At 39.1% G+C, this 21,687-nt stretch overlaps 1 pseudogene; it reads left to right on the top strand.

Moving 5' to 3' along the window:
- LOC124961255 (formin-2-like) overlaps positions 1 to 21,687 on the top strand; it is a 29,765-nt pseudogene that overhangs the window by 4,233 nt on the left and 3,845 nt on the right.

Genomic DNA, 21,687 nt, shown 5'->3' with positions numbered 1-21,687 from the left:
TCCTTGTTCATTCTGAATTTTAGTGATTTGGGTTTTCTCTCATCTTCTCTTTGTTAGTGTGGTTAAAGGTTTATTAATTATGTTTATTTTTTCGAAGAACCAAGTATTTATTTTGTCAATTTTTTGTATTGTTTCTCTTGTTTCAATTTCATTGATTTCAGCTCTGAGTTTAACTATTTCCTGTCTTCTACTACTTTGGGTGTTGGTCTGTTCTTCTTTTTCTAGGGCTTTGAGCTGTAGTGTTAGGTTGTTTATTTGTTGAGTTTTACTTCTTTTATTGAATGCGCTCCATGAAATAAATTTTCCTCTAAGTACTGCTTTCATAGTGTCCCAGAGATTTTGATATGATGTTTCTTTGTTCTCATTTACCTCTAAGAATTTTTTAATTTTCTTCCTAATATCTTCTGTTATCCATTCATCATATAATAGCATATTGTTTAATCTCCAAGTGTTGGAGTAATTTCTGTTTTTTACTCTTTCATTTATTTCTAACTTCAATCCATTATGATCTGATAGAATACAAGGTAGTTTCTCTATCTTCTTGTATTTACTAACATTAGCTTTGTGGCATAATATATGGTCTATTTTAGAGAAGGATCCATGTGCTGCTGAGAAGAAAGTGTATTCGCTCTTGGTTGGATGGTATATTCTATAAATGTCTGTTAAGTCTAAATTATTGATTGTGTTATTGAGATCTATGGTTTCTTTGTTCAATTTTTGTTTGGAAGATCTGTCCAGTGGTGAGAGAGGCATGTTAAAACCACCTAGTATTATTGTATTATGGTCTATTTGGTTTCTGAGATTGAGAAGGATTTGTTTGACATAAATGGGTAAGCCACTGTTTGGGGCATAGATATTTATTATTGTTATGTCTTGCTGATTTATGGTTCCCTTAAGCAGTATGAAATGGTTTTCTTTATCCCTTCTTACTAACTTTGGCTTGAAGTCCACTTTTTCGGAAATGAGGATGGGTACTACAGCTTTTTTGCTGGGTTCATGTGCATGGTATATTTTTTCCCATTTTTTCACCTTTAGTCTATGGGTATCTCTTTCTATGAGATGAGTCTCTTGCGGGCAACATATTGTTGGTTCTTTCTTTTTTGTTCAATCTGCCAGTCTATGTCTTTTGATTGATGAATTCAGGCCGTTAATATTCAGGGTTATTATTGAGATATGATTTGTATTCCCGGTCACTTGACTCATTTTATTCATTTATGTGTTTACTTTTGACACGACTTGGTTCCTCTTTATTTGAGATTTCCTTTAGGATAGCTCTTCCCTTTGCTGATTTGCTTCTTTGTTTTTCATCTCTTCCTCATGGAATATTTTGCTGAGAATATTCTGTAATACTGGCTTTCTTTTTGTATATTCTTTTAGCTTTTGTTTATCATGGAAGGACTTTATTTCATTGTCAAATCTGAAGGTAAGTTTTGCTGGGTATAAGATTCTTGGTTGGCATCCATTTTCTTTTAGGGCTTGAAAAATGTTATTACAGGCCCTTCTAGCTTTTAAGGTCTGGATTGAAAAATCTGTTGATATCCGTATTGGTTTCCCCCTGAATGTAATTTGGTTCTTTTCTCTCACAGCCTTTAAAATTCTGACTTTATTTTGTATGTTAGGTATTTTCATTATAATGTGCCTTGGGTCTGTTGTAATTTTGTGTATTTGGAGTCCTATAAGCCTCTTGAACTTGATTTTCCATTTCATTCTTGAGATTTGGGAAATTTTCTGAAATTATTTCATTGAATAGATTGTTCATTCCTTTGGTTTGTTTCTCTAAGCCTTCCTCAATCCCAATAATTCTCAAATTTGGCCTTTTCATGATATCCCCTAGTTCTTGGAGATTCTGTTCATATCTTACCATCTTCTCTGTTTCGTCAACTTTGTTTTCAAGGTTAAATATTTTGTCTTCAATATCTGAGGTTCTGTCTTCTAGGTGTTCTATCCTATTGGTTGTGCTTTCTATGGAGTTCTTAATTTGGTTTACTGTTTCCTTCATTTCAAGGATTTCTGTTTGGTTTTTTTCAATATCTCTAACTCTTTATTGAAATGGTCTTTTGCTTCCTGTATTTGCTCTTTTAACTGTCTATTGGTGCGTTCATTCAATGCCTGCATTTGCTCTTTTATTTCATTGTTTGCTTCCCTTATCATGTTAATTATGTACATTCTGAACTCCCTTTCTGACATTTCTTCTGCCATGCTGTCGTTGGATTTTATTGATGTAACATCCAGATTTGTTTGAGGCATTTTCTTCCCTTGTTTTCTCATGTCGTTCGGGTATCAGTGGACTGCTGAGATGTTGCAGATTTCCTCTATTGACTTATAATGTCCCTGAAGATTGCTAGTGTATCCCCTCTTATCCTTCAGTACCCCGAAGTCTTGGAGGAAGTTGATATTGCAGTGCTCCCCAAGGAAGCTGCCTCTCTAGGGGTGGTGGTCTTCTGGTGGGGTATATTCCCTGCTAGTGGGCAGAGTTGCCTCCACTTGTTGACCAATGGTCATCCAAAGGGGAACTAGGCTGCAGGCTGAGGCAAGACCTGTTTGTGCCTGTGTCTCTGGTTTTACCGTCCTTGTGGGAAAACCTCACCTGGCGGGGAAGACTCACCTGGTGGGGAGGCCTCGCTGGTCAGTTCCCCTCCTAGAGGTTCCCCTCAGTCCACAACTACCGCCTGGGCAGGGCAGCCTTCCCAGGCAACGTTCCTAAGGGCCCGGACCTACCTCCTGGGCCTGGGAGCCTCACCCTTCGCAGACGAGTCTCCTTAGGTTGTCCCTCCTTACAGAAGTTGTCCGCAGTCCTGGAACCTTCACTCCACCCCTCAGCTTGTCTCTGTGTAGCTCTTTCACCAAAAGGCACCTAGGTCCCCAGACCGTGCTTTGCACCTAATCACCTGGCTATGTGACCCCTCCTCTGAGCAGCCACCTGGAGCCTCGTACATATGCTCCGAGCCCCAGTGACCCACCACTTGCCTCTTCCTCCAGGCAGCCACCCGGTGTTCTGTGTGGGCGTTTGGAGACCAAGCAACTCACTGCACACCTCCACCTCCTCAGGACAGCCCCCCTCCCATTGTTCAGGAGGTTGCTCTGGGTCCAAACAGCTCACCACCCAGCTCTTCCTCTGGAAGCCACCGGAGCCCTGGCAGGTTGCTCAGAAACCAAGCGTTGTGCTGTGCGGCCTCCTCTGCAAAGTTCCCCGCTGTCCATGTTCACTGCTTCAGTGGGGAGAAGGGTATCTTGCCGCCTGGGCAGGGCAGCCTTCCCAGGCAATGTTCCCCGGGGCCTGGACCTACCTCCTGGGCCTGGGAGCCTCACCCTTCGGAGATGAGTCTCCTTAGGCTGCCTCTCCTCAGAGAATCTGCCCGCAGTCCTGGAACCTTCGCTCCACCCCTCAGCTTGTCTCTGCAGCTCTTCCACCGAAAAGCCACCTAGGACCTGAGACCCTGTTCTGCACCTAATCGTCTGCCTATGCAGGCCATCCTCTGGGCAGCCGCCAAAGCCCAGCGGTTTACTCTGAAACCAAGTGCTGTGCTGAGCAGCTTACTCTGCAAAGTTCCCAGTGGTCCGTGTTTACCACTCCACTGGGGGAGGGGTGTCTCCCCGGGCAACTCTATTTCACAAAATTCCCTGCGTTCCGGGACTACCGCCCCATGCAGGATGCCTCCCCAACGGGAGAGACTCACCCAGCAGCTTTGAGTTGGTCCCAAGTCACTCACTATCTCCTCTTTTGAATCCTGAGTCCTGGAGCAACATGAAATGCAGCCGCCCTCTAGTCCGCCATCTTGAAAACTCCACGGAGATTGACTGTTAGCAGAAGAAAAAAGAGAATCAAGGAAAACAAGTAGGAGAAAAAAATAAATACATGATGTAAAAATCTTTAAAAATTAAAAATAAAAGAATGAAAATAAAACTAAAATACACTAATCAAACATCCTATTTCACAAAAAACTAATCCATGAAAAATAATGGGTTTCAAAAATGCTAGAAATATGCAGCAAAATAAAATTAAACCCTTATCTCTCACCCTGCACAAAACTCAATTCAAAATGGATCAAGGACCTAGGAATTAGACCAGAGACACTGCACTGAATAGAAGTAAAAGTAGGCTCAAATCTTCATTATGTCAGCTTAGGACCATACTTGTTTAACAAGACTCCTAAAGTGCAAGAAATAAAATCAAGAATCAATAAATGGGATGGATTCAAACTAAAAAGCTTCTTCTCAGCAAAGAAAACAATCAATAATGTGAAGAGAAAGCCTACAAAATGGGTGAAAATCTTTACCACACATGCCTCAGATAGAACACTAATCTATAAGATATATAAAGAACTCAAAAACTTAACACCAAAAAAGGAAATAAACCAATCAATAAATAGGCTAAGGAACTGAGTAGACACTTCACAGAAGAAGATATATAATCAATCTACAAATATGTGAAAAAAAGTTCAACATCTCTAGTAATTAGAGAAATGAAAATCAAAACTAAGATTCCATCTCACTCCAGTCAGACTTGCAATTATCAAGAATAATAAGCAACAATTAAGTGTTATTGAGGATGTGGGGAAAAAGGTACACTCATACATTACTGGTAGGACTGTAAATTGGTATAACCACTATGGAAAGCAGTATGGAGATTCCTCAGAAAACTTGAAATAGATCCACCATTTGACCCAGTTATCCCATTCCTTGGCATATTCCCAAAGGACTTAAAATCAGCATCCTACAGTAACACAGCCACTTCAATGTTTATAGCAGCTTAATTCACAATAGCTAAATTGTGGAACTAACCTAAATACCCTTCAATAGATGAATGGATAAAGAAACTAAGATAATGGAATATTACAGAGACTTAAAGAAGGATAAAATTATGGCCTTTGCAGGTAAATGAATGGAGCTGGAGAATATCATGCTTAGTGAGATAAGCCAATCCCCAAAAGCCAAAGCCCAAATGTTTTCTCTAGTAAGTTGATGCTGATACATAAGAGGAGTGGGGGGCACTAGGGGAAGAACAGAGGAACATTGGATTGGATAGAGAGGAATAAGGGAAGGGGAAGGATGGGGGATCGAAAAATGGTGGAATGAGATGGACATCATTACCCTAAGTACATGTATGATTGCATGAATGGTGTGACTCTACATCCTGTACAACCAGAGAAATACAAAGTTGTACTCCATTTGTTTACAATGAATCAAAATGCATTCTGCTCTTATATAAAACTAAATAGAACAAATTTTAAAATGCTAGAAATTAGAAAAAAACAAATATGAATATGTACAAATGTCCATGTACCGTAAAAGTCACAATTAAACAGAGAAAAGTAATTTTAAAAAGATCTTGATGAAAAGTTAAAGAATTTTTTCCATTGGTGTTCAAAAGATTCTCGGGTTCTGTTCTCAGAAGTTTTAGTGGGGTTGTCTAGAGCATGAAGTTTTACCTCTGGATTCCTCAGTGAGAGTGGTAACCCACAGGCAGAACTCCTGAAGGCAGGATTTAGGTTTAGGAGGGCTCCAGGCTCTTCACTGAATGCCAAGTTCTGGAGATTTTAAATCAGTGCATCTCCAGCCCTCAGTACTTACTGGTCTACACTGGAAGACTCTTCCCCAGGGATCTCCCTGGGTTCCACTTGTGCAGGTTGGACCCAATTCTTAGTCTCCTACATCACCTTCAGACACCACTTTTCCTGGTCTTGGGTTCAGTCTCCAATCTCTCCTGCCCCAGCCCTTCCGAGTTCCCAACCAGATGTGTCTCTGCCAGCTGGTCCTACAAGCAGTTGGAGGGAGACAAGTAGAACTGTGGGTTTACACAACCAGTTGTCCCCTGTGAAAACCTCTCTCCATGTTTGATTTTTCTCCTGATCATTTAAGCACTCTGTGTTGTGCAGTGTGTGTTTGCTGGGCCTGTATTTGTGGTCAAACTCAGGTTTGCCAAGAATCAGACACCCTCAGATGCCAGCCCCCTCACAGCCACTGCAAAATTGTTCCTTGCTTCATCTTTCACATGCCTCCTGGGTAGATAGTAGCTTCTTTCTCCACACTCAGAATTGTGCAGCACATATTTCAGGTTTGCCAAGCAATGTCCTTTATCTCTAAATGCTCCATAACCAGACAGGCCTCGGGTCTCCCAAATATGTGGGCTCCTTTAATTCCCTTATCCCTCCAATATGCTCACAGAGGGACCACTCTGACTGGTGCTTCTGGCCAGGTTGTGGCAGTGGCATGTCACTGGGGATTTCTTCCTTATTTTACTATATCCAACTTCCTGAGACCCCGATCTGCTTTGAATGTCCAGTTTTAAATTCCAGTAAAGTCCCCCCCCCTTGTTTTTGTTCACCCATCTTGCTGAGAATCTGCATTTGTCAGCTTTCTTGACAAACCTACTCCAGGGAGCAGCCAGGAAAACAACCTCCTCTATTTCATCATCTTGAAAAAGCCTTAGAGGTCCTTCCTATCTCACCATGAACCACAGAGTTTCCTGGGCACTTGCTGGTATTTTCCCCAACAAAAGGGATTTTCCCCCTAATTTTTATTTTTAAATTTTTTCCCTAATGTAATTGAGTAAAAATTTTTTTGCTTGCATTTGAAAGCAGATAGTGCTCTAATGCTTTTAAGTCTATCAAGTGCTGTTTTGAAACTCAACAAAGTTTAGATTATCACTGAAGTTTTACCAAGTGTCTATAGGAGCTCTGAAAAATATAAGACTATTGTTCAAAACAGTAACCATTAGCCATAAGTGACTATTATTTTTGTATAAAAGCAATTTTTTTGTTTTTACAGAATTCATTTTGATTTATTATACACAAAGGGGGTACAACTTTTCATTTCTATATGGAACAACGGAAGTGTGGCCCATCTGAATTGAGATGTAGGTTTTAGTATAAAATATGCGTTTATCTCTAAGACTTAGGATGAAAAAGAGCATGTAGAACATTTCATCAATAATTTTTAATCATATTTCTAATTGAACTATTTTGCATATATGAGGTTAAATTATATAGGCTTTTGCTGCAGAGCCTAGCTGAATAATTTTATTAAATTTAATTTTATCTGTTTCTTTTTACCTTTACATGTGGCTACTGTAAGATTTTAAATTATGCATGAGGCTCACACTACATTTCTACTGCAGAACATTGCTCTAAGGCCAAGAATTGCCTTCCTCAAAATTGGTTTCTTTTTGTCTCTGTCTTTAGAATGTTTTTTGATGCTTCTTGCCACCGAACAAAGTACATGAGCTAAGTTTCTTTTAGTGGGCTTTCTATTCATAGTTCTGAATGTTTTTGATAACTCATTTAAGAGAAACTGATTGGTCCCTTTTAGGTAGAAAGGCTATGTCTTTACTTATCAAGGATATGTCTAGAGATCTAATACCCAAACTCTAATTTTGTAAGAGTTTCTCTATGACATAAGAACAAAATAAATCTTACATTTTTTCCTTTGTTTTCCAGTTGCAAATAATTTTTGAAAATGGCTAATGTGTGCTGAAGGCTAAAAACATGTGTTGCATTTCTGTGACTGTAACAAAGTATCTGAGACAATAAACTTAAAAAGGAAAGTTTGGATTCATCATTTTGGAGTTTTTACTTGACCCAGTTGCTTTTGGTCCTACAATAAGGCAGTACATCATGGTGGAAGCACATGGCAAAATTGTACACCTCATGGTCTGGATTGAAAAAGGAAAGAAAAGAACTGGGCTCCCAATATCCCCTATGAGCTCACACACCAAATGACCTAACTTCCTGCTACTAAGCCTTCACCTCTTAAAGATTCCACCACCTCCCAATAGTACCTCAGGCCAGTACTAAGCCTTTAACACATGGGTCTTTGGAAGAGATTTAAGATCCAAACTATAGCACAAGTCTTCCTTAAAAGGAAAGCTTTCAGATGAAGCTAATGAGTTTTCCAAGGTTGGGAGATAATGTTTCTTTTGCAGCAGGGAGGAACTTAAGTAAACTAGAATTCTTTTCATTTAACTCTTTTCTAATATAGAAACAAATTTCTAGTGCATTCCATATTGCTTGGGAAAGTAATCATTGCCTTTTTCTATTTTGTAAACATTTTATTTCCAAATGCTACACTAATGATAAAATGAATGATGGTGGTAAACGTTGAAAGCTACATAACTATTTTTTTTGTAGTGTACATTATCACCTCTGTGAAAAAGAGTTCTGGGAAGGTTGGAGGTACAGCTCAGTAGTAGAGTACCTGCTTAGCATGCACAGGCCCTGAGTTCAATCTCCAGCACCAAAACAACAAACAACATGAAATGAAAAATGAGAGCTCTGGAAATTTAGGAATTTAGACTTTACCTGAACATTTTTTGGTACTCACAAGAACTTCAAATAATGGTGTGAAGTATGTGAAGATTTGGAATATTTATACAGATTGTATAGTTTTATAACACAAGGTCACATGAGCACTAGAGGGTTCTTTTCTTATGTACTTAAAGAATGAAGTATGTAGATGACAGGAGATTGAGAATTCAACAGCAGATTTAATAGAAGCAAGCTAGGAAAACTCCTAGAGCATGCGAGACTCTCTGTAGTAGTTTTTATACTACTTTGATGAATTAATCTTTCGTTGGAAGGTCTCTCTTAATTGTTCTCTTTTTCTTACTCAATTGAAGGTGTGCAATTTTACTTTCTTATTCCCATAATGGGATGGTTTAATGTGTTTCTTCACCTGAGTTTGTCCTGTACTTGTTCCTTAAAACAAAAGATTTGCTTGGATTCAAAACAATTCTTTGGGGTTGACTTATGTTAAGGTAATCAAGGAAGCCAGGGCAACAACAGAATGTGGGGGCATCCAACCCTTAGTGAAGCCTTCCAATCAGGCAACCAAAAACAAAAAACAAGCTTTAACCTAGGTTTTTAATCTGGGGTGGTGGGATCACATTCTCTGAGACCCCTATTTCTATCTCCTGCCTCAGTTTCATGGAACTTTAAATGTCTCAGAGAAAATTTAACTCCTTGTGTAAGATATTTGGCACCATAGATACAGTGTATAAAATCTTATTTGTCCTGTTAGGTCCTGCCTTCGAGTTTCTGAATTAGTTTGATTAGTTGGAAAATAGAATTTTGATTTCTTCATCCTTTCAGTCATTTAATAAGTAATTATTGACTGCCAACCATGAGTGACTCATGATAAAGCAAGTGTCCAAACAACAGAATGATTGACATTTTGGGCTGGATCATTTTTGGTTGGGGGTGGAGGGCTGATCTATGCATCATGTCTAGAAGCACCCTTCCTCCATTGTGACAGCTAAAAATATCTCCAGACAATGCCAAATGTCCCCTGGGGAGACATTCAGTTGAGAGGCATTGGTAATAATGGGACAGAACAGATGGGAGTTGAGGTGGGGATGGGAGAGAAGCAAATCAAATAACATTTCTGATGGAATACATAAGTGGATCCGAGATATTAAGGAGGAAGAATAGAGAAATCTCTGAGACTGGAAAATTGTGAGGACTGGGAAACTGAAGGAATCAGTAAATAACTCTGGTTTGGGCAACTGGAATGATTGTGACACTTTCACTGAATCAATAAATAAATAAATAAGGAAGAAATATGCAAGAGAAGAGCTGAATTTCAGACCTGTAGTTTCAGATGCAACTTGGGCTCAGGGACCTGTTGTCCAGGAGCAAGGTTAGAATGGAGAGGTGAATTTGAGTGGCAGCAGCTTAGTAATTGACACCAGAAGAGAAAATATGTCCTTTTTAAGGAGAGATCATTCATGTGCTGGAGAAAAGGATGAGTTGGATAATTAAAATGCAACCTAATTCTTCTATATTTCACCAAAGTTAAGGAAGTTTGAGTAAGGTTAAGAAAAACTGAAAAAGCCTCAAACCTAATTATTAAAAACATTTCATTATATTTTATTCTTTCTGTGGGGCTAGGGATTGAATCAGAGCCCTGAACATGTGAAGCAAGTACTGTACTACTGAGCTATACTTCCAAGCCCTATTTGAGTTTACTGAATGCCACTAACCATGACATGATTTTAATGTCAAAAAAGCTGAGAAATTCACAACTTTTGAAACCTGCTTTTTTCTTCAATGGTTTAGTATGAAAATTTTCAAACATACAGAAAAGTTGAAGGAATTTTCAAGTAAGCAACATATATCTACCATACAAACTATACACTTAACACATATATATATGTGTGTGTGTGTATACATATATTATATATATATAAACTCTGTTATTATATATCTGTTTATGCATATGTTAAAGCATTTTATTTTTGATGTATTTTAGAGGAAATTGCAGAGATTAGGATAATTAACCCAAGTATGCAGCATACATACTATGAACCAGAGTTCAATATTTATTTATAGTTTACCAACCTACTTTTGCTAATTTTATTTATTTATATAGTCATTCATTTTTGTGTGTTGGGGCTCCAAACCTAGGCCTTGTGCATGCTAAGCATATGCTCTACTTCTGACCTATATATCAGTGCACTAATTTTTTTGTTTAAAATCCTTATCCAGGTCTGAGGTTGTGTCTCAATGGTATAGCGCTCTCCTAGCATGTGTGAGGACCTGGGTTTGATCCTCAGCACCACATAAAAATACAATACAGGTATTGTGTCCACCTACAACTAAAACAAAAATTAAAAAAAAAATCCTTATCCAGTGGGGTGCATATGCCTGTAATCCCAGCAACTCCAAAGGTGCAGGCAGGAAGATTGCAAACTTAAGGCAAGTCTGGGCAACTTAAGCAAGATCATATCTCAAATAAAAATTTTTATAAAAAGGGGATGGAGATGTACATCCCCTCCTGGATTCAATCTCCTGTACAACCAAAATTAATCAATAAAATAACAATAATAAAGTATATATCCAGTTCCTTCTATTGAAAAACAGGTAGCACTGCTTCTTCTTTTATGTGCAGTTTTTGTGACCTTTTTTTGGCATGCTAATAATAAAGACTTTTTTTTTAACCAACAATTACAAAATGCTATTATCTTTAAAAGTAGGAGCTGGTCTTTCTCTTTTATATCTTTGTCACCTGGTATGTGGCTGGGTATAAGATGGTATCTCTAATTTTCTGTTAAATATAATTTTACAAGCAGAAATATGATATTCTCTCTCTCTCTCTCTCTCTCTCTCTCTCTCTCTCTCTCTCTCTCTGTCTCTCTCTCTCTCGTCTCTCTTTTCCTTCTTTCTTTTTGGTGGCACTGGGGATCAAACCCAGGTATGGACTCTACTGCTTAGGTATGTCATCAGCCCTGATGCTCTTTCTCGGTCAGATGAATTTAAGCTTGGACCTTGTCAAAGGCATTTTACCATTACTCTTACCATTCCTCCAAAAAGTAAACAATATTATGGTATTTGTTATAAAGAATTTGGTACTTAAATTTGCAGACTCAAATATTGTCTCTCCTGATGAGAACTTTGACAAATCTCTTAGCTTCTTTGATCTTATGCTTTAATTATTATTGGGGTAAGAATACCTACCTACATTTGATACCCACAGTTGTGAGTTTCAAATAAGACTTTGCACGTAATAGAGCTTTGTCAACTGTGATCTGCAGCACAACTCCTGCCTATTGTCTCACATTCAAAGGATGTGAAAAAAATCAACAGCCCTCTCACTCACTCCCCTCTCCCATTCTCCATTCTTCCCTGCCTTTTGTCTGTTCTAGAATATATCACAGAAGAAAGTAGTAAGGGAACAAATAATTTAGAATCAAAGATGTTCTGTTAAAGAAATAAAGATTCAAAGTACCTCAGCAAAGAAGCAGAAAATTCTAATATCCACAGGTAAATTGTGCCCTCTGGGGAGCCTGAATTGTAGGAAGTCACAGTTTTGTGAAAGAGGTGAAACAAAGCATTCTGGAATCGCTTGGAGACTGGGATATTACCCTGGCAAAGTTATTAAAGTTGATTTCTCCAAACCATTTGCTCAAAAGGGCCACCTAAGGACAACTGGCTACCTGCCCTGAAGTTACATTTATTTTTAAGATTATGGTTTGAAAACAGATAGTACTATGCTTTTCCATCAAAGACTTGTAAGATCAACTTTCTTTTTCTTTATAAAGATGTTAAAGGAGAGACCTTAAAAATGTTGGTTCATAGTATACAACAGAAGACTACACATTTGCTTGCTGCATTTAAAATGCATCATATAACATGTTCTACATTTCCCTTCTCTGGATTTACTATTCCATATTTTCAAAGTAGTTAACACATAACTTCTATAAAATTATAAAATTATTGAGTAATTACACTTTAATCTCAATTTACTGCTTGGAATTTCTTTCAAATCCAATGATGTTTTACAATATTTTTTAAAACAAAGTTAACTAAATGTGATAAGTAATTAAAGTAATGAAAATTTACTGTGAAGGAAAGTGTTTATGGTAATATTGAGGATAGAATGTTAAGAAGTCCTGGTACAGAATAAAGTGTGCCTGGAAGGATTTGCTTGGGAAAGTGGTGGTTTAAAGCATAATATCTAATGTCACATTTTTGTGCCAAGAGTGCTTCCTTTTTGTCTTTTTCCTTTTGGTAGGCGACCACAATGGTGACATGTTTAATATTGATGAGGTTGACCTCCTGGAAGTTATAGTATATGTACTCTTTTGGAATACAAATGCTGTTTGATTTATATGATAAATACATAGAATTTTAGAGATTAGCATTTTAATCAACTCTAATCTCAGTATTTTCTGCTTCTCCCACCTCCTCTTTGTCTAAAGTTTGAAATACCAACTTTGGAAATGACAGCTAATGTCCTGTTCTGGAGAAGCAAGGTCTGTGTAAAACATGTGTATAACCATGTAAGGTAACCTTCCCTAAGCCATATGCTCAAGCACATTAAAGAGTTCAAGGAGATATTCAATTATTCAAGAAACAGCAATCCATTCATTCAGCAAATATTTATTGAAGAGCCATACAGAAGCAGGCAAATTGGGGTTAAGGGTTGTGTAAATGACAAAAGTATTATGCCACCTTTAAATTAGAACTGGGCTTCAGTTTTTTACTGTTTAATTTTTTTTTTCTTTTCTCTTTAATTTTTTTCATTCCAGGTCCAGAACTTTGAAGTTCGCGTCCATCTTCCAACCGAGGAACTATTGGAAAAGAGGCAGTGCATTCTATTTGCACCGTGAAAATTAAAGTTCCCAGGATAGAGGAAATATTTGTCGCGCTTGGGTTCAGCGAAGAGCCGAGAGGGGGGCCAAGGGACTGGCAGCAGCGGGCGGGGAGCCAGGTCCAAGCTTCCTCCCGCACAGTCATTGGCGAGCGCCGCGCGCAGTACTGAGCATGTTCGCGCCCAACCCGCCCGGGTTGCAACCGCAGCGAAGGCAGCCTCCCGAGCTGCCGCGTATTACGCAAAGCCGCAGCAGATGTCAGTGGGGCCAGCCTGGTGCTTGTTGGCCTCTTCTCCCCCGCTCGCCCAGCTGCCTGACGTGCCCTGGAGACTCCCCTGGCCCGGGCCAGGGGCTGAGGAGGGCGGAGATGGCCTGCGTACCCGAGGTGCAGCGGCTGCAGCGCGAGATTGCAACACCGGGAACCAGGAAGGGAAGCTGAAGAGCAGCGCAGGTGATGCCTTACACGAAGGCGGTGGCTGCGGCGCCGAGGATGCTGTGGGGCCCAGGGATGTGAAAGCCGCAAAGATGGGAACTGGACAAGAAGCCGCTGGGTAGACACAGCAAGGGGGGAGAGGGTAGCGGCGGGGAACCTGGCAAAAAGAAGAGCAAGTCCGACTCCAGAGCCTAGGTGTTTTCCAACCTGCGAATTAGGAAGAACCTCTCCAAGGGGAAAGGTTCTGGCGGCTCCCGCGAGGATGTGCTGGACTCCCAGACCCTGCAGACGGGGAGCTGGACAGCGCTCATTCCCTGGTCACCAAGACCCAGGACCTCAGCCTGTCTGCTGATAAGACGGGCCTTTCGGATACCGAGTGTGCGGACCCTTTTGAGATAACCCGTCCTGGTGGTCTTAGGGCTGCTGAAGCTGGGTTAGGGGGTCCCGTTTGTCGCGGAGGATTTGGAAATTGTGGCAGGAGCGCAGGATGGACAAAGGACCAGTTCGGGCTCAGACACGGACTCCTATAGCTTCCATTCCGCTGCGGAGCAAGATTTGCTCTCAGACATCCGAGGAACCTGCAGCGCCCCCTGTTGCCGCCTGCCCTCAACCCGGGGCCTTCCTGGGACTCCATGGTTTTCTGCTAGGACCGAGTGGAGGAGCAGGGGAGGTCCCGGGCAGTCCGGACACAGAGCAGGCACTGTCCGCCCTCTCCGACCTTCCCGAAAGCCAGACCACCAAGTCCAGGGTGCCGGAGCACCCAATGACCTACTCGCCTCGGAGGCGCCCAGCTTACCGCCGGCCCAGTCGCCAGCCGCAGACTCGCCTTCTTCCACAGCCTTCCCATTTTCCGAGGCCGGGCGGAGGAGGACGCAGTCCCAGTCTCAGTGAGAGAAGCTAAGGACACGGATGAAGAAACAGAGGAGGATGCTTTTGAGGATGCTCCCGGAGGTTCTCCAGGGGAAGAGTGGGGCACAGAGGTGGGAGAGGTCACTGCAGAGTCTGGATGAAAAGCCGGGGGAGCAGATGCACTGACCCAATGTCCCCGCAGTAGCCGCCTCCCTGCCTGGCAGCACGGCGCCCAGCCCTACCCGCTCATTACCCCCTGCTACATCAAGACCACCACCTGTCAGCTCAGCTCACCCAATCACTCCAGGTCTCAGTCCCCAGCCAGAGCCCCAGGACTGGAGTCCTCCTTGAGCGGGGACCGCAGAACCGCCCTGGACTCAGCAGTCGCCCCAGCCAAGAAGCTCTGGACTGAAGGCAGCCTCGCAGGGGGCCTCCAGCCACTCAGCCTACTGGACCCAGGAGCTGGGTGCTGGCTTCCCGGGGGCGGGAGGCTCCGCCAACCTGCTGGAGCACCGCGCAGCTGCAAACAGTAATGGTGGCCTTTCCCGGCTCTGGCAGCCAAGGCGTCTGGAGTGCCTGGGACTGCGGATGGCTTCCAGAACGTGTACTTTTCAACCCAGCTCTTCCCTCAGTGAATGCCTTGGATATATTTGTTGGTTTTTTTATTTACTTTATTTTTATGTGGTGCTAAGGATAGAACCCAGGGTCTCATGTATGATAGGTGAGCACTCTACCATTGAGCCACAACCCCCATGTATCTTCTTTTTAGATATCATTCATTTATATAGTTTTCTAAAAACAAAAATTATTCACCATAATGGAGATATATTCCATGCTTGTATAATTATATCAAAATGGATTCTACTGTCATGTGTAACTAGAAAGAACCAATAAAAAATATTTTCACTAAAAAAGATCAACAATTAATATTAGTGATTGCTATTCCTACTAGACTAAGAATTTACTTCATTCATTTAGGATACAGATATGTATATATACACATCTGTGTTTATACATACATCTGGATATGCATGTATACATGTATATATGTGTGGGTTTATGTGTATGCATTTACACACATATGTACATATCACACACACATACATACATACTGGGCAGTCACATTGTGCCAGGAAATATGCTAGACTATACATAGACTTTCTTTCGTTTTTGTTTTTGTTGTTTTAGTGATAAGTATCCAATCCGGTGCCTCATGTATGCTAACCAAGAGCTTTAACAGTGCCCTGCATCCCCAACCCAATACATGGACCATTAAATTATGGTTCTGCCTTTCTAAGGTTCAATGAGTGAAGAAAAGGTACTTGAAAGTGCAGAGGGCTGGGGGTGGGGAGCTTATTGCTAGAGCTATTGTGTAGATAAGCAAGGCCTTGGGTTCCTTCTCCAATATTGAAAAAAAAAAAAAGTATAGTCCATGGGAATCTATCTACCTACCTGTCTGTCTATATGCAGGACACTATGCTGGGAACATTAAGGATTGTGGTTTGTCTTGTTGGTAGAGTGAAATAAGAAGTATTGTCAGAGGAGGATTGAAGAGACTTCTGAAACATCATAGGACAAGAAATATGTTGAAGTTTTTATTTCTCCTTTTAAAATAACTATATTCTTGGAACTTGTGTATCATTTTAATTTGCTATGCTAGTATTTTCAAATCTGAAATTTGGGACTCTTAAAAGAACCCTGTTTAGGTAACACCTGGGTCTTTTAGATGTCTCCAGGCGGCTTTTTTTTTTTTTTTTTAACTATACAGAGTAAAAGTAAAGGGTCATTTTTGGCTGAATATGATGGCCTATGCCTATAATCCCAACTATTGGAGAGGCAGAGGCAGGAGCATCACAAGTTCAAGACTAGCCTTGGCACTTAATGGGACCCTGTATTAAAATAAAAATAAATAAAAAGGCCTGGGAATGTGGCGCTGTAGTATAGGGCCCCTGGGTTCAATCCCCAGTACCAAAAACATAACAAACAGAAGTTAGTTGTTTTAATGTGGACATTGCCTGCTTGATATTTGTTGATAGATGTAGCTGCAGTGACCAGCAGATATGTTTTTGTATAGTAGCTTATGTGTACTAATCTTTGTTCGAACTTGTTCAGGGGAAAAAAAAATCAGTGGGTTTAACCTAATCTTACACTGGTAGGAAATGAAAATAGAAAAAAGAGTGAAATAACTTTCTCACAGTCACATTCTGATGCATTAGAGATAGAAACTTGAGTCTACTGATTCATATATGGTGCCCTTTATTACTTGTGTTTGAACATTCAGCATTGTAAGACAATAGAGTAAAAACTGTTAAAAAATTGTTGTAGGCTCTCAGGCCTTCACTGATGAGGTACTCTGTTGATAATAAGGTGTACTCCTTTAATAACTGAGTATCTGTTCTTCCTTGGGCTGGGTGAAGGGTGATTGTTGGCCAAAGTGGATCAGATTTTCTTGAGGTAGCTTTCATTGAAACTGTTCTGGTGGTAGACGGATTCCAGATTGATACAGGCCTGTTTCTCAGCTATTGACTCATTTCTTGTTATCTGCCATTATATTTGCTTCTTTACTATCCTCTACTATTTTGTGGGTGTCTTGCAAATTACCAGGAATTTGGGCAGCTAGAATTGTCCCTAGGGAAAAAGTTCTTTGACTTTGTGCATGTATTTGGATCTTTTAATTGCCAGTTGCCTTTAAGGCAGGTGATCATTTTATCTGTAGCCTTCCATAAAGATCTTTTATTTTTAAACCATAGGATGAGAGTTGATAGCTCTGCAGGAAGGAACAGATGTTTCTCACTTTTTACTTCCTTCCAAATGCAGGGAGAAAATTCAAGTGAAAAGGGATTTCCATGGCACATGCTTGTGTCTCTTTGATAGATATAAAACCTTTAGCAATGTGGGAGACCAAAACATTATCTTGTTTTAGCTATTAAGAATATTACTCAGCTTTAAAGAAGAACGAAATTCTGACATTTGCTAGTAAATGGATGGAGTTAGAGAATATCATGCTAAGTGAAATAAGTCAAACCCAAAAAAACAAAGGTTGAATGTTTTCTCTGATAAGCAGAAGCTAATTCACAATAAGGTTGGGGGAGGAGGGGTGAGGGAAGAATAGTTACTTTATATTAGGTAGAGGGGAGTGAAGGGAGGGGAAGGAGTGGTGGGGTATGAAGGATAGAGGAGTGAAACAGACATTATTACCTCATGTACGTGTATAACTGCATGACATGTGATGCTGCAATATGTATAATCAGAAAAAAGATTACATCCTATTTATGTATGATCTATCAAAATGTACAAATAGAATAAAAACATTTTTAAAAATGCACAAAAAGGAAATTGGAATGTTTAAACCTATTCCACTTAGTTGCAAACCTGTGTGGTCCCAGAAAAACAGGGGCCTAGCATGATGTTTTTGTTGTTATTTAATCTGGACAATGTTCCCTACAAAAAAATCATTCTACCAAAAATGTCTTTTCTCTATGGTATTTTGATTATGTCTTTTTTGCTTTGCCAATGAAGCAATAACTGTAATGTTAAAAAAGAAAGAAAGAAAGAAAGAAAGAAAAGAAGAGAAAAGGAAACCAATGACCAGGCAAGGTGGCTTATAACTGTGATTCCAGTTCCTTGGGAGACTGAAACAAAAGGATTAAGCACAGCCTTGACAACTTAATGAGAATCTATCTTTAAAATAATAATAATAATAATGGCTGGAGGTGTATCTTAGTAGTAGAGTTCCCCTGCTGGACTTAGTCCCCAGTACTGAAAAGGAAAAAAAAATAAATAAATAAAGAAAAAACAAAAAAGAACTTGATGATGTTATAGGCTATTGTATTTAAATATTCAGTTAGTTTGTTCAAAATGCATGTTTTACAATGATCATTAGAAAAAAAGAGGTTCATTTACACATTAAGTATAACAGAAGCTTGTAGCAGAGGGGGTTTTTTCCCTTCTTTTTCTTTTTCTGTGGTGTTGGCAATTGAACCCAGGGCCTCACACATGCTAAGCATTTGCTCTATGTATGAGCTACAATCCCAGTCCAATAATGGAGTTTTTCAGTTAATTAAAGTTTGGATATCTAACATGTAAAATGTGTGATGCTAAATCATTTTTCATTTGTTTTTCTGCCTTTTTATTTATTTATTTATTTATTTATTTATTTTAATGTGCTGGGGACCAAACCCAGGGCCTCCTGCATACTAGGCAAGTGTTCTAACACTGAACTGTATCCCCAACCTGTTAAATCACTTTAGATAAAAATCTTTCCAAGTCAATTATATGTTTATCTGTCTTTTTTTAAAACACATGGAATTAAACAATTTAATCTTTTTTTTAAATGACTTAATGTCATCTTCAGGCACATCATTGTTAACAACTTATAAAAATATTAGTGATACCCTCAACAGCTATTTAAATGCGTAGGCTAGTGGCCTCAGTTTTTGTGTCTGTGTAGCTTCTTGACTCTTTCCTGTGGCTAGCTATTTATTTTTAGAGATATCTTTAGTTTCTTCCGTAGCACCCCAGTTCCTCATAATTTGGTTTTTCTCATCAATTTGTTATTGGCTTGTAAAGTCTAGAATTGTGATGTTAACTGTATTTATTGCATTTCTGAATGCCAGGGCTCTGTGGTAGTGAATTACATAATTATCTCTAATCCTTTCAACAGTCTTGAAGCATAACTGCTCATACTCACTTTTCTTATGAGCAAACCAAGGCTCAGACAAGTTAAGTAACTTGCCTAAGGTATTAAGCTACTATGAGACCCACCTAGGAGATGTCCTTTAAAAACCAAATCTGTTGCTAGTGTGTATAAAATAAAACCAAGTGGGTTATTGAGTTTTTGTAGGACTAGTAATTAATTGAAAACTTCTATTTTAGAACTTTGATTTTGTGCTTCTCATGTTGGCCTTTCTAAAGGTTAACTTGATTTCAGTATCAGTAGAAGAAGGACCCACTCTAGGAGTACAATGACTTGTTAAGTCATTACATTGAATTTTTAAAGGCCAGAAAATCTAACTGTAAAAGGAAAGGGGATTGATTATAGGAATTCCATCCTTTTCCTAAAGAATTGCCTTACTGGATTCCATATATCAGAATAGAATTTGATAGCATATACTGGGTTGAGAGCATTGTTCTTAAGTTATTTTAGTTTAGTCTGAAATATCCTTTCTTATGGTTCTTTGGGACAGTGGCTTGGATCACAGTCAAGTAGCTTCAGTGCTTTATGAACTGAGGACTGACTGGCCTAATTTTAAGTGTGTTTAAGTATTTGGATACAAGCCTTGCTTATCTGAAATAGAACTAGTGCTTTTCATGCTTTTCCTCCTGATTCTAGTAAAAAGTTACTGAAAATATGTTGGATGATGGTAGCAGTAGTTATTCTAACCATGGTTATTCTAAGATTTTTTGCATCCTAGCTTTGCCATTTGACTCGCAAGTAGTTTTTCCTTACATGTATGCAGATAGAGGAGCAATTACACATTGATAATATTAAGGTTAAATGAAATAGTATATATAAAGTCCTTATGAGTTTGCTTGGTGCATAAGGAGCACTTAATTGTTACTGATTCCTTTTCTAACCTCATTTGTTTTTTTAATTAAACTTGAACCAATCAACTCTAAAAATTGTATACAAAAACTTGGCAGTATATAAATTGACTAGATATGAATTGCAAATTAATATTTCTAGCCATTAGTTATGTTGTTTTTTTCAAATTGCTTATGCTTCATGTTTTTCTTTTTCTTTCTTTTTTTTTGTATTTCTGTGATTTTAAGCATTCATTTTATTGGAGATTTTGGCTTTCTGTGATTTTGGATGAGTAAAGCATATGATGAGGGTGTGACTGTGAGACTGGGGGAGGATACTGCTTTCTAAAAAAGTGATGAGGAAGAAGAGGTGGCAGCTAACAGGCTCAGTGTTTATACTCTGCATAGCATCTGGCCATCACCCGCTGACTTTGCAGCCTTCCCTCCCAGGATTCCCTTCCTAAACTAATCTGCTTACTGTTCTATGAACATGCATTTCATTTCTTTTTCCTGACTTTTTGCCTTTGTTTTGCAGTTTTACCCTCTTAGAGCACATAATTTGTTTCTCTTGATTTAACACCTGAAAATAACTGTTTGAATTCCCATTTCCTCCTTGTATTTTTTCTAGTTGGTCCTTACTGGTCCTCACCTCACTGATTCTGTGATTATTATCTACATTCTATTTATATACTCTGGATATAGGATTCTTTCACTCTTCTTTCTTTTCTTCTTTTATGCCTTGCCTGTTTGCAGGCAGCATCTGCCCTTCCATCAATCCATCCACAAATATCTGTACTGTCTTGCTATGTGCCAGTCACTGTGATACTGTGAATGTACTGAGTTCTTAGTGAATACTTGACTTGTTCACCAACTTTTTTTGGGTGGTAATTAATATAGGTACATTGCGTACTTAGGCTTCCTAAATTGGCAACTAAACCTAGTAAAATGTAAGGTTGAAAATTGCTAACTCTTTTGGGCAGTTGAAATTAATTATTTTCATTGAGGTGAGGTTGAATTAATGAAAGCAGGATGACACTTTGGTAGAATTTGCTTTCAGAGAACATCATCTATTCTTACTTCTAGAGCTTAATTTTAAAATAGTAATGAAATTACAATAATAGTGCTTCCCAATATATATGCATATGTATACATCTATACATATATATTCATATTTGTGTGTGCATATGTTATTTATTTTTGTGCGGGGGACTGTAACCAGGGGATTGTATGTGCTAAGCGGCATTCTACCACTGAGTTACATCTCTAGCTCTCTATATAAATTTTATCAGTAATGAAAGAAGAGGTAAAGGGAATACAAAAATGTTATTCCTGTATCTGTTCCCGCTTTTGTATTATTATTGGTAATTAAATTTAGCATTAAGGGACCATTAGGAAGAAATTCATAAGCATTGCCTGTGACTTAATACTACTGGATATAGTTTTAGTGGCTGAAAACTTTTATGAGGCTTTTTGTATTAAAAATATAAATGTATAAACAATATGACTGCTAATCAACTTAGAATGGTAGTAATACAGAGTAGTTATAACATCAAAATAGTAAGAACAAGTAACAGTTACTGGATGATATAAGATGATAACCATACTATAGAAAGTTATTATCCTTTTGAAACCTGCTCCACAAGAGGGAAAAAGTAATGTCTTCTTCCATTACAAAGATGTGCTTGAAAGTGTTGATTGTTTAGGAAATTTTCTGCTATTCTTCTATGATCCAGTAAGGACCCAGCATACTATGGAGCCACTGGAAGATTTATTGTCAATTATGCCAGAGTTGTGA

Source organism: Sciurus carolinensis, chromosome 12, assembly GCF_902686445.1.
Source record: "Sciurus carolinensis chromosome 12, mSciCar1.2, whole genome shotgun sequence".
Classification (NCBI taxonomy): domain Eukaryota; kingdom Metazoa; phylum Chordata; class Mammalia; order Rodentia; family Sciuridae; genus Sciurus; species Sciurus carolinensis.
The sequence above is the reverse complement of the archived record's forward strand: the minus strand, read 5'-3'. Positions and strand labels throughout refer to the sequence as shown.